The sequence below is a fragment of the Phyllobates terribilis genome, unplaced genomic scaffold (genome assembly GCF_046119375.1).
Source record: "Phyllobates terribilis strain yellow unplaced genomic scaffold, ASM4611937v1 Scaffold_9__5_contigs__length_417890890, whole genome shotgun sequence".
Taxonomy (NCBI): domain Eukaryota; kingdom Metazoa; phylum Chordata; class Amphibia; order Anura; family Dendrobatidae; genus Phyllobates; species Phyllobates terribilis.
Genome location: NW_027362769.1, coordinates 309,081,526 through 309,095,820, shown reverse-complemented (window position 1 = coordinate 309,095,820; position 14,295 = coordinate 309,081,526). Strand labels below are relative to the sequence as shown.

The following is a 14,295-nucleotide window of genomic DNA, read 5'->3' as shown; positions in this document are numbered from 1 at the left end:
AAACCCACAAGCATGCTTACTGAGGTGTTTCAAACAAACAGTTCTTAACCCCTTAAGCCCCGCGGGTGGTTTGCACGTTAATGACCGGGCCAATTTTTACAATTCTGACCACTGTCACTTTATGAGGTAATTACTCTCGAACGCTTCAACGGATCCCCCTGATTCTGAGATTGTTTTTTCGTGACATATTGTACTTCATGATTGTGGAAAAATTTCTTCGATATCACTTGCGTTTATTTGTGAAAAAAACGGAAATTTGGCGAAAATTTTGAAAATTTTGCAATTTTCAAAATTTGAATTTTTAAGCCCTGAAATCAGAGCGATATGTCACACAAAAGAGTTAATAAATAACATTTCCCACATGTCTACTTTACATCAGCACAATTTTGGAACCAAAATTTTTTTTTGTTAGGGAGCTATAAGGGTTAAAAGTTGACCAGCGATTTCTCATTTTTCCAACAAAATTTACAAAACCATTTTTTTAGGGACCACATCACATTTGAAGTCACTTTGAGGGGTCTTTATGACAGAAAATACCCAAAAGTGACACCATTCTAAAAACTGCACCCCTCAAGGTGCTCAAAACCACATTCAAGAACTTTATTAACCCTTCAGGTGCTTCACAGGAATTTTTTGAATGTGGAAGAAAAAAATGAACATTTAACTTTTTTCACAAAAATGTTAATTTAGACCCAATTTTTTTTATTTTCACAGGGGTAACAAGAAAAAATGGACCCCAAAATTTGTTGTGCAATTTCCCCTGGGCACGCAGATACCCAATATTTGGGGAAAAAATACTGTTTGGGCGCACGGCAGGGCTCGGAAGGGAAGGAGCGCTATTTGACTTTTTGATTGTAAAATTTGCTTGAATAATTAGCGGACGCCATGTTGTGTTTGGAGAGCCCATGTGTGCCCAAACTTTGGAGCTCCCCCACAAGTGACCCCATTTTGGAAACTAGACCCCCCAAGGCACCTTTCTAGATGCATAGTGAGCACTTGGAACCCCCAGGTGCTTCACAAATTGATTCGTAACAATGAAAAAGTGAAAAAAAAAAACACTTTTTCATTTTTATGAATCAATTTGTGAAGCACCTGAGTGTTCCAAGTGCTCACAATGCATCTAGATAGGTGCCTTGGGGGGTCTAGTTTCCAAAATGGGGTCACTTGTGGGGGAGCTCCAATGTTTGGGCACACAGCGGCTCTCCAAACGCAACATGGTGTCGCTAACAATTTGAGCCGATTTTCCGTTAAATTTGTTAGAGGACACCATGTTGCATTTAGAGAGTCCCTGTGTGCCCAAACATTGGAGCTCCCCCACAAGTGACCCCATTTTGGAAACTAGACCCCCCAAGGCACCTATCTAGATGCATAGTGAGCACTTGGAACCCCCAGGTGCTTCACAAATTGATTCGTAACAATGAAAAAGTGAAAAAAAAAACACTTTTTCATTTGTATGAATCAATTTGTGAAGCACCTGAGGGTTCCAAGTGCTCACTATGCATCTAGATAGGTGCCTTGGGTGGTCTAGTTTCCAAAATGGGGTCACTTGTGGGGGAGCTCCAATATTTGGGCACACAGCGGCTCTCTAAATGCAACATGGTGTCCGCTAACAAATTTAACGCAAAATTGGCTCAAATTGTTAGCGACACCATGTTGCGTTTGGAGAGCTGCTGTGTGCCCAAACATTGGAGCTCCCCCACAAGTGACCCCATTTTGGAAACTAGACCCCCCAAGGCACCTATCTAGATGCATAGTGAGCACTTGGAACCCCCAGGTGCTTCACAAATTGATTCGTAACAATGAAAAAGTGAAAAAAAAAACACTTTTTCATTTTTATGAATCAATTTGTGAAGCACCTGGGGGTTCCAACTGCTCACTATGCATCTAGATAGGTGCCTTGGGGGGTCTAGTTTCCAAAATGGGGTCACTTGTGGGAGAGCTCCAATGTTTGGGCACACAGGGACTCTCTAAATGCAACATGGTATCCGCTAACAAATTGAATGGAAAATCGGCTCAAATTGTTAGCGGACACCACATTGCGTTTGGAGAGCTTCTCTGTGCCCAAACTTTGGAGCTCCCCCACAAGTGACCCCATTTTGGAAACTAGACCCCCCAAGGCACCTTTCTAGATGCATAGTGAGCACTTGGAACCCCCAGGTGCTTCACAAATTGATTCGTAATAATGAAAAAGTGAAAAAAAAAACACTTTTTCATTTTTACGAATCAATTTGTGAAGCACCTAGGGGTTCCAAGTGCTCACTATGCATCTAGATAGGTGCCTTGGGGGGTCTAGTTTCCAAAATGGGGTCACTTGTGGGGGAGCTCCAGTGTTTGGGCACACAGGGACTCTCTAAATGCAACATGGTATCCGCTAACAAATTGAATGGAAAATCGGCTCAAATTGTTAGCGGACGCCACATTGCGTTTGGAGAGCCCCTCTGTGCCCAAACTTTGGAGCTCCCCCACAAGTGACCCCATTTTGGAAACTAGACCCCCCAAGGCACCTTTCTAGATGCATAGTGAGCACTTGGAACCCCCAGGTGCTTCACAAATTGATTCGTAATAATGAAAAAGTGAAAAAAAAAACACTTTTTCATTTTTACGAATTAATTTGTGAAGCACCTAGGGGTTCCAAGTGCTCACTATGCATCTAGATAGGTGCCTTGGGGGGTCTAGTTTCCAAAATGGGGTCACTTGTGGAGGAGCTCCAATGTTTGGGCACACAGGGACTCTCCAAATGCAACATGATATCCGCTAACAATTTGAGCCGACAATTTGTTAGCGGATATCATGTTGCATTTGGAGAGTCCCTGTGTGCCCAAACATTGGAGCTCCCCCACAAGTGACCCCATTTTGGAAACTAGACCCCCCAAGGCACCTATCTAGATTCATAGTGAGCACTTGGAACCCCAGGTTCTTCACAAATTGATTCATAAAAATGAAAAAGTGTTTTTTTTTTCACTTTTTCATTTTTACGAATCAATTTGTGAAGCACCTGGGGGTTCCAAGTGCTCACTATGCATCTAGAAAGGTGCCTTGGGGGGTCTAGTTTCCAAAATGGGGTCACTTGTGGGGGAGCTCCAAAGTTTGGGCACAGAGGGGCTCTCCAAACGCAATGTGGTGTCCGCTAACAATTTGAGCCGATTTTCCATTCAATTTGTTAGCGGATACCATGTTGCATTTAGAGAGTCCCTGTGTGCCCAAACATTGGAGCTCCCCCACAAGTGACCCCATTTTGGAAACTAGACCCCCCAAGCCACCTATCTAGATTCATAGTGAGCACTTGGAACCCCAGGTGCTTCACAAATTGATTCATAAAAATGAAAAAGTGTTTTATTTTCACTTTTTCATTTTTACGAATCAATTTGTGAAGCACCTGGGGGTTCTAAGTGCTCACTATGCATCTAGATAGGTGCCTTGGGGGGTCTAGTTTCCAAAATGGGGTCACTTGTGGGGGAGCTCCAATGTTTGGACACACAGGGGCTCTCCAAACGCAACATGGCGTCCGCTAACAATTTGAGCCGATTTTCCATTCAATTTGTTAGCGGACACCATGTCGCGTTTGGAGAGCCCGTGATGTGCCTAAACAGTGGAGCTCCCCCACAAGTGTCCCCATTTTGGAAACTATACCCCTCAAAGATTTTATTAAGGTGTATAGTGAACATTTTGAACCCAGAGGTACGGCACATTATTTGTTTACATTAGGTCATCATATTGAATAAGTTTTCATTATTCTTGAGCGCAAGTGCTCGCTACTTGAGTTTGCATCGGGTACTCAGGTATGCACCATGTACAGCGTGTGCTCGAGTGACATGCTCGAGTCCCTGCTCCGCATGTTTCACGGTTATTAGACACCCAAAAAAAAACATGCGGGGATCGCTCGTGCATGGCAGGCAATCCCCGTAAAGTTTTTTGGCCGCGAAGCATATGGGGCAGAGACTCGAGCATGTCACTCAAATACCCACGATACTAAATGCATACCAGAGCACCCGATGCAAACTCAAGTAGCGAGCACTTGCTCTCAACACTAGTCGCCATATCGTCATCTTTTTTTCTTACTTTTGAAAAAAATCCCAACCCCAGCCCTAACCCTAGCACAACCCTAGCCCCAGCACAACCCTAGCCCCAGCACAACCCTAGCCCCAGCACAACCCTAGCCCCAAACCCAGCCCTAACCCTAGCCCAATCCTAACTCAAGAGTTTATTTTTGACGCCGTTCCTTGTGCGGTATAAGTGATTAGACGACTTTATTCTTCGGGTCGGTGTGATTACAGCAATGCCAGAATCATATGGGGTTTTTATGACTGACAGCTGTCACACACTAAAAGACGCATTTTTTGTAAAATCTAGTTTTTGCATCGCCATATTTTGAGAGCTATAATTTTTCCAGATTTTGGCAGACAGTCATGTGACGTCTCGTTTTTTGCGGGATGACTTGACGTTGTTATTGGTGCCATTTTCAGGCACGTGACATTTTTTGATCGCTTTCTATTCCGATTTTTGGGAGGCAGAATAAACAAAAACCAACAATTCAGGAATTGTTTTTTTTTTTTTTTTTTTATTCTGTTCCGCGTGTGGTAAAATTGATGAGGCAGCTTTACTCTTCGGGTCAGTACGTTTACAGCGGTACCACATTTGTATCATTTTTCTATGTTTTGGCGCTTATACACAATAAAAGCTATTTTATAGAAAAAAATATTTTTTAGTATCGCTTTATTCTGAGAGCTATAACTTTTTTATTTTTCGGCTGATGGAGCTATATGGTGGCTTGTTTTTTGCGGGACGAGATGACGTTTTCAGCGGTATCATTTTTATTTATATGCGTCTTTTTGATCGCGTGTTATTCCACTTTTTGTTTGGCGGTATGGTGATAAAGCACTGTTTTTTGCTTGGTTTTTTTTTTTTTTTTTTTTACCGTGTTCACTGAAGGGGTTAACTAGTGGGACAGTTTTATAGGTCAGGTTGTTCCGGACGCGGCGATACCAAATATGTGTACTTTTATTGTTTTTTTTTTATTTTTTTTATAATAATATTTATTGATGGGTACATTATATTTTTATTTTTGGTGTATTATTTTTTTTATTTTTTTATAATATTTTTGCACATTTTTTTTTTTTTTTTTCCCCACTTTCACACAGTTTATACACTTTATTACTTTGTCCCACTCTGGGACTTTCACTTTTTTTTTTCTGATCGCCTGCATGGCACAGGAATGGAGCACCATCCCTATGCCATGAAGGCTGTCAGAAGTGCACAGTGTGAAGATTGCTTGGAGATGCACTGCGCATGTCCAAGCAATCTTCCTGCTCTCTGGTGACCCGGATGTTGTCATGACGACATCGGGTCGTCATGGCAACACCCGGGAAGCCTTTGCAGACTGCGCTGGAAGCCGGAAGAGGAGGTGAGTATCGCCGATCACCTCCCCTTGCCCCCGCAATGCCGCGATCGACTTCGATCGACTTCGATCGCAGCATCGCGGGGGTTAATGTGCTGGGAGCGGTGCGTGACCGCTCCCTGCACATAGTACCGGGTGTCAGCTGTGACAATCAGCTGACACCCGGCGGCGATCGCGCCCGCACAGCCTGTGTGCGGGCGCGATCGCGATGACGTACTAATACGGGTCTGGCTCTTAAGTCCCAGGGCACAGACGCGTATTAGTACGTCAGATGTTATTAAGGGGTTAATCCTAGTGCTGCCTGATTCTGGCGCCATAGGTATTGTTTAAATAGATAGTATCAAATTCAGGAAATGACGTAGAGAAGCTATTCGTAACAAAGTATATTATTATTTGTTGAAAATAATCAAATTCCTTTTTAATGTACAGTGGGGGAAATAAGTATTTGATCCCTTGCTGTTTTTGTAAGTTTGCCCACTGACAAAGACATGAACAGTCTATAATTTTAAGGGTAGGTTAATTATTACCATGAGAGATAGAATATCCCCAAAAAATCAAGAAAATCACATTGTATAAATTAGATAAATATATTTGCATTTAAATTTATTTACAATATAATTGTATATACATTAGATCTGTTCTAATATTCATTCCATTTGGAATACAACTATTTAGCTTTGAAATCCATGGAGCGTCTCTGTATCTTACATTAAGTTTATCTCCTCCCCTACTGGGTGGGAAAACACGCTCTGGTGCTGTTATTTTCAGAGCACTAACATCACCATTATGACAATTCTGAAAGTGTTGACAAGCACCTGAGGGACTCCATGTAGTGCTGTTTTGAGAATCACAGATATGTTTAGAAATACGTTTTCGTAGGGTTCTTGTTGTGCAACCCACATACTGCAGTGAAGTCCAATTTGGCTGTTAAAGGAGTATTCCAGCCAGAAGCATTTATAACCTCTACGCTGGACAAGCAGTATACTATAGATTGGTATAAGTCCATTTGGGGGGGCTCTCGTCTTTCATTTCCACACCTGCAAAATTGAAACAAGGAGAACTTTTACTCAAATATTATTCATTGCTGCTTTATCTAAAGTTTATGGCATTGGCGGAAACTGACAAAACTTACATACATTAGAGAAAATAAATAGTAAGTAATATCATGAAGGTGTGCAAATTTTTTCCAGTTTCTCAATAATTATTCAAAGAAGTGCTTTCCATTTAGAAACACTGCTTGGTTAACTGTTTACTTAAGTGTGTGCTAAAGAAGTGCAACTTGTTGTCAGGCAAGAGTTCAGTACATTATATGACCAAAAAAAGTATATGGACTCTGACATCCTGTGTGTGTCACAGTGCGATTGCTTCATCTCGTAAGTTGGCCCCTGACCTGCCACTTGAAATTCCAGGGTTAGGTGAGTATATTTTTATTTGAATAATGTCAGGGCAGTCATTCATAGTGGGGCTACTGTAGGGGCCATGACCAATGTGTGGGCTACTAGGGGGGCCCTCATACATAGTAAAGGCAACTAACGTGGCAATTATACAGTGTGGGGAGCTACTAAAGGGGCCATGATACAGTATGGGGTCCATCATACAGTTTGGGGGCTACTATGGGGCAATCATACAGTATGAGATCCATGATACAGTGTGGGGGCTAATAAATGGGCCCTCCATACATAGTGGGGGCTACTAATGGGGGCCTCATACATAGTGGAGGCTATTAAGGAAGCTGTCATACAGATTGTAGGCTACTAAGGGGGCCATCATACAGTATTGGGACTACTAGGAGGGCCATGATACAATGTTGGGGTCATCAAACCATGTGGGGGTTATTAAGAGGTTATTATACACTGTGTGGGCTAAACAGGCGCCATCATGCAGTGTGAGGGCTACTATGGTGCCAATCGTACAGTGTGGAAACATACAGTTTGGTTGATATTATACTGTGTACAGGGGAGCTATGGGAGTCACCTTACTGTGTACACGGGGAACTGTGGGGACATCATATTGTGTATAGGCAAGCTGTGGGCTCATCATACTTTGCAGAGGGGACCTGTGGGGGCATCATACTGAGTATAGGGGAGCTGTTGGGATATACTATGTAGAGGGAAGCTGTGGGAGCATTATACTGTGTAGAGGGGAGCTGTATGCCTATCATACTGTGTATAAGGGAGCATAAAAAATAAAGGTTTTAACTGTTTTAACTATAATATTACTGAATATACTATTTATTAAAAATACCATTCAGTCCAATTATATTGATTGAAGTTCTAAGTATAATAGCTTTCAGATTGTTGCTCCCTATAATTTGAATCCCGAATGTGTTTCAAAAACCCTAGAGTAATTTTTCCAATTTTCCTGTTTATCCTGATGGTGCTCTACTTCTACCAGTTATAATGAAAGGAAATCTTGAGTTAGAGGTTCATTTTTTTTTTTACATGTTTGTTATGTTATGAAAAGATTTTGAGTTCTGGCAAAATAAATGCGCTTAAAGGGAATCTGTCAGTAGGATCAACCCTCCTAAAAATTCTATATGGATATGCAGGTCATAGAAAGCTAAATAAAAGGATACCTTGATATCTGCTATCCGATGTCTTATTCAAGAGAAAGCTATGTTTTTTTAAATATCTAAAAGAGCTGTTAAGATCTATATCTTTTGTTCATTTTTTTTTGTTCTCACTAGTACCTATAAAAGAAAAAATAATTATGAATAAAAGATTAATAGCAAAAAACAAATGCAATATCTGCAGTATTTGGAAACTGTGTGTTATAGTTTGGTTTTCAATATGACTATCTATTGTTGTGTTTTTTTGTGGTGGGATTTATCACGTGGTGTACCTGTTTTAAACTCGCAGGTAACCTAGATGTATATGCTTTAGAAAAGGGTGTTCCCCCAAAATGTCTCCAAAGCTGTGTGCGTTCTACTCCAACATAGGCTTGTCTCTGCTCTCGCTTATGCTCAAGAAATAAGATATTGAATTGTAGGGATATAGACTGCCTTACCCTGTTCCTGCCCCTGAATACAACAATCGCACTGTGTGTATAGTGTTATACAGTTTTATATGTAATAGGGATGTGCGTCTTATGTAATGTATTATGGTAATGTGCAGTATATAAGTCATCTAAACTGTTAATGTATAATGTGAGTAGTGTATTGTGCAGGAAAAGCATAGGATTAGCTTAAAGGGGTTGTCCAGTCCAAATCGATAAGTCTGCAGTCACTCTGTATGACTTTTGAATCCCCCCATCGCACGCATTGTGCACTACGGGGACTCACTGGTTTCTGACCCGGGACGGGAGGGTATGTATGCATAATGCATACTCCTGTCCAAAGCCCGTCTAGTGGGTGTGGCCTCGCTCCATACACTTATGTAGAGCAAAGCCGTGACCCATCTAGTGACGCAGCCGACCAATGGGCTTGGCCAACGAGAGGGCGCAGCCTCACTCCATACAAGTGTATGGAAACCAGGCAGCCCACTTGCCTGGAGTATATATAACGCATTGTGGTAGATTGGCTCACTCGGCTGCACATAGATGTAGACACAGGAACACTGTCTCATTAATTCTTCCACTGGTTTATTAAAGATACTGCATAAACCAGTGCAGAGTTAGCAACATAAACACGGGCTTTCTGGCCTAATCAGAAAACAAAAACATAACCTATGGCACAGTCCTTGTTGCTGCCGGAATCCACCCGCTTAGAAACCAACATGTAAAGGTTCAGCTTTCTTTAACACAAACATCAAACTCTGGAGTTCGCATCTCCAGGCACAACCAACACACAATGATTCAGAAGGCTGATTTTTTACCTTCTAAACCCCACCCACTCTTGAGAGTATGCTTAGTATACTGGAGCATTTTTTCACCCAGGTTTATATCACTGAAGCGAACAACCTCAGTCATACATATCTCCCCTCCAGTACTTTGCCTGACTCTGTCACTTGTCCCCTCCCCTTATACCCCCCCCATGCCTAAAGCTGCGAGTTTTGGCACCTTCTGTCACCAGTCAACAGGGAAGTCTAAACAGGGCATCTGAGTTACCATGCAACTTCCCAGGCCTGTGTTCCACATGAAAGCTGAAGTCCTATAGTGCTAGAAATCACCTAGTCACCCAGGAATTCTTCCCCTTCTTTTCCCTTATCCATCTCTGGGGCGCATGATCGTCCAGCCTGAACTTCCGGCCTAACAGGTAGTACCTCTGGGTGTCAATTTCCCATTTGATGTCCAAGCATTCTCTTTCTACAATGGAATAGTTTTTCTCACAAGAAGAGAGTTTCCTACTTAAATACTGTATTCTATGTTCCTCCCAGTTTACTTCCTGAGACAACACGGCCCCCAGACCGGCCTCTGAGGCTTCTGTCTGGACTTCGAACTCCTTACTGAAGTCTGGTGCAACCAAGACTGGTTGTTTGCATAGGGCGAGTTTCAACTCCTGGAATGCCATCGATGTCTTCGTGCTCTTAAGATCATCAGTCAGGGTGGCGGCTATTATGGGAAAATTCGGGATAAGCTAACGATGGTATCCCACAATTCCCAGAAACGCCCTAACTAGTTTCTTGGAGACTGGTTGAACATTTCTGAATCGCCTCTACCTTATTCACTTGCGGCTTTATTTCATCCCTTCCCATGATATAGCCCAAGTATTTATGGTAAACTCTTCCTTACTCAATGCATTTAGTACCGCCTGGACCTTCTGCAGATGACTTCCCCAATCTCATCCAGGTAAACTGTGGCGTACTTTTTGCGAGGGGCTAGGATCCGGTCCATGGCCCTCTGGAAGGTAGCCAGGCTTCATGCAGCCCGAACGGCATCCTCGTAAACTGGAAGCAATCGTCAGGTGTAGAGAAGGCCATCTCAGGAGGATTTGCCAGTACGCTTTCGTTAGGTCCAAGGTGGGTGATGTATCTGGCTGACCCTAGCCTCTCAATGAGTTCATTAACGCAGGGCATCAGATATTTGTCAAACTTTAATTCCTCATTTAGCTTCCAATAATTGTTACAAGAGCTCCATTCTCCATCAGGCTTCGGCACCATGACAAGGGGGCTAAATCAGCCATTCTTTCATTCAATGACGCCTAGGCTCAACATTCTTCTCACCTCCTTTGAGATCACCTCGCCACAGGCTTCGGTAATCCGATATGGTTTTTGGTTCACCCGCACATGCGGTTCCGTCAGGATTTCATACTCAACAACCTGGGACTTCAAAAACAGGCCCCAATTCAGCTGAAGCAGTTCTCGGAACTGTTGTTTCTGAGCTGGTGACAGGGTCTCTGCCATTGTGATATCCTTGACCTTGGCTTCCGGATTGGCCCCCAGGCACGTAGCTTCCACCGGTTCTCTTTTTCGTTACAGTTTGAGCAGGTTGATGTGGTACACCTGATACTACGGCTTTCTTCTCCCTGGCTGATGAACCTTGTAGTTGACATCACTCAGCTTCTCGACCAACTCCCATGGCACTTGGCCAGAAATTTACTTTCAACCCTGGGGATCAACACCAACACCCGGTCTCCAGGACTAAATTGTCTCAGCCTTGCCGCCTGATTGTGGACCCTCGCCTGGGCCACTTGGGCTTGAATTAGGCTCTCCATCACAATCGGCATCACCTTCTGATCTTGCATGTGGGCCACATGCTCAATGATGCTCCACTGGGGTGTAACCTCTGCTTCTCAGGTCTCCTTCGCAATATCTAGAAGTCCACCGAGGGTTCCGTCTGTATAACAGCTCAAATGGTGAGAACCCTGTAGAGGCCTGTGGAAGTTCCCTAATGGAGAACAACAGGTACCTCATGGGTCACAGTCCTCGTCGCCAGCAAGGACACACAGGGGGAGCTCATTTGCCTTTGACTGTGATGAGGATTCTTCATGGTTAAACCGGCTCCTATCTGAGTACCTTGGCATCCCCACCTTTCGCCATAAGTCCCAGAACAAGCTAAAGTCCCGCCTCCTCGTGAATACATTTTTACGGTGATCAACTGGTGAGAGAGTGTAGCCCTTACCAGAGTCACCAAACTCCAAGTCCAAGAGCCCTGACACCAGTACCCCATTTATTGTCACGGGACATGCTTGTAGCCCCTCACCGGGTTGATAGTCTCTACTGCAGTCTGGATAGGCGTAATATGAACAACGCCTCCCCATGCTGCAGTCCATCTGTTCAGCGGACATAGGACAATGGATGACTATGTGCCCCGAACCGTGACATCGCCAACAAATTAAGTCCTTAGCAGCGGCCTTTGGCAACCCCTCAGCGACCCCTTGGGGCCTTGGACTCTCCCCAGTGGTGGCTCTACTACCCTTCTTTTTAGTCAGACTCCTTCTGGGTACCCCAGTACAGGGATGCAACAACGCTCAGTTTCCTTAAGGACTTCTTGACCACTTGGTACCTTTTCAGTAGGCTAACCATGTCGTCCGCATTGTGGGGGTCTCATTGGACAACCCAGGCCTGTACCGGCATAGGATGGGAGTGGATAAATCTGTCAATAATAACTCGCTCAACTATCTGGGCTGGGATGGAGGACTCTGACTGAAATCTCTTCTATACCAAATGTAGTACGTTGACAATTTGGGAGCGAGGGGTTTGTCACCACAATACGCTCAGTGGTGAACCCTTTGAGCTTTAACAGATATAGTCGCTCCTGAGTGTACCAATATCTCCGTTTTTAATTTGGCATACTCCTGTGCATCTTGTAAGGCCATGTCATAATAGGCTTTTTGGGGTTCACCAGTTAAATAGGGGGCTAGCAACTCCACCCACTGCTCCAGTGGTAGCTTCTCCTGCTCTGCTACTCTTTCGAACACAGTCAAAAATGCCTTAAGATTATCACCTGGGGTCATCTTTTGCATGGCTCGTCTTACCACCTTGCGGACGTAGGAGTCATCACCTGGACTTGGGGGACAGGCTGCCAGCCTCCATGAACTGCCTCTGCGAGCAACTCAATCTGCTGTTGTTGTCAGTTCTGTTCTTGTTGCTGCTGTGGTTGTTATTAGAGCTGCTGCTACTATTGTCTCTGCCGATCTTGTTGCTGCTGTTGCTGGAACTGCTGTTGGTGCTGCTGTTGCTGGATCTGCTGGATAAGCAGCTTGCTTGACTTCTAATGTCCCTGCTGTTGCTGCTGCTGGGCTTTCACAAGGTGCTTAATCAGGTCCTCTGTGCTGTCTGACTTTGCTTCCTGGTTCACTGCCAACTTCACCCAGGACATGCAGGTTATCCACAGCTGTCCACAGTCTTGCCGACACTCTTAGCACCAACTGTTGTAGATCTGCTCAATCGGCTGCACATAAAGGTAGGCATAGGAACACTGTCTCTTTAAATCTTCCACTCATTTATTAAAAATACGGCATAAACCAGTGCAGAGTTGGCAAAATAAACACAGCCTTTCTGGCCTAATGAGAAAACAAAACCATAACGTATAGCACAGTCTGTGTTGCTGCAGGGATCCGCCAGCTCAAGAACCAACATATAAACCAACACACAAACATCCAGTTCTGAAGCTCCCATCTCCAAACACACCCGACAAACAATGATTCAGAAAGCTGATTATTTACCTTCTACGCCTTACCCACTCTTCAGATGTTCACAAAGAAAACCCAACTTTTAACATGGCTGATTAACCCCTTTCAGAACTTGGTGTGCTGGGGCATATTTTTTCACCTAGATTCATATCACTGAAGCAAACAACCTCAATCAAACATATCTCCCCTCCAGTACTTTGACAGTGACTTTGTCATAGCATACATACTCTCCAGTCCCAAGTCAGAAACCTACGAATCCCCAGGGCTGAAGAGGTGTCATACTAAGGAGGAAGGAAACATGAATCCTGTACCCTATCCCAACTGTCAACACCTTATGAACTTGAACTGACCAGTAAACATTTGCCTGTTGTAAAGAACTTTGTGTCCCCTGAATTGTGTGCGATGGCTTCTGAGTATGGAAGCCTGGAGGCAGTGGAGGCTTGTGGCCTACAAGTGAGTGTGAGGCATCCCGCGCCCTATAGCATACTGGGACACCATTTGCCTATAAAGTGCCAGAGCGTAACCAGCAGGGCTGTGGAGTCTGAGTAGGTGTCCATTTTTGTGGAGTCGGTATAAAATGGACCGACTCGAACTCCTAAAATATATAATAAATTGAATACAGTAGTTCAATGCAGTTTGTGGGGAATATTTTTTTCATAAGAATTTGGGAAAGTTATGAAATGTCCTAGAAATGTCTGTCCTATTCCTGATCTAAGGGTCTAGACTTTTAGTGGAGATGAATCTGTGCTACAATAAATTTATGACTTAAACATGAGCCATGTATGAGGGAGTCGTAGTCGTGGAATCTGAGTCGATGTCATGGAAATTGAGGAGTTGGAGTCGGAGGTTTGGCTTACCGACTCCACAGCCCTGGTAACCAGAGAGAAGCTCAGTCAGGACTACCGTTCTGCTGCACTTTACAGAGTTGTGTATTGAGTATTTAGAAAACTATTGTATTCATTGGACTGTATGCATCATGTCTAATTTAATGTCTAATTTGCAATCTCCTAGTGAATTATACAGTTGTACAATGTTATTTTATTTGTCTAATAAAAACTTTGAAACCGAGAAATGCAACACATAACTCCTGCATAAGTGATTTCGATTTGGACTCAGAAACCTTGTAAACCATATACGGTATGATTTTTGACAATTTATTGTATAGGAAAAGCAAAAAATACTTGTGGAAAAGTTCTAAGCTAAAATTGTGGCTTACTTTGCAATGTAAAAATTTAGTGCATATGCCTTGCATCGCGTCTATTGTTAGACAAAAGTATTCAAACTTTGCTATGAATTTAAAATCCAACATCGCCCATGTTAAGGACTAGACAGCCTGACATGCATTTCATTTCAGTTTGCAGGCTAAATATTGCCTAGGATTAGTGAAACT

At 43.4% G+C, this 14,295-nt stretch overlaps 1 protein-coding gene across 2 annotated transcripts in view; it reads left to right on the top strand.

Moving 5' to 3' along the window:
- The window catches only part of STAT1 (signal transducer and activator of transcription 1), a 1,113,083-nt gene that overhangs the window by 888,958 nt on the left and 209,830 nt on the right, over positions 1-14,295 (top strand). The window lies entirely within an intron of this gene.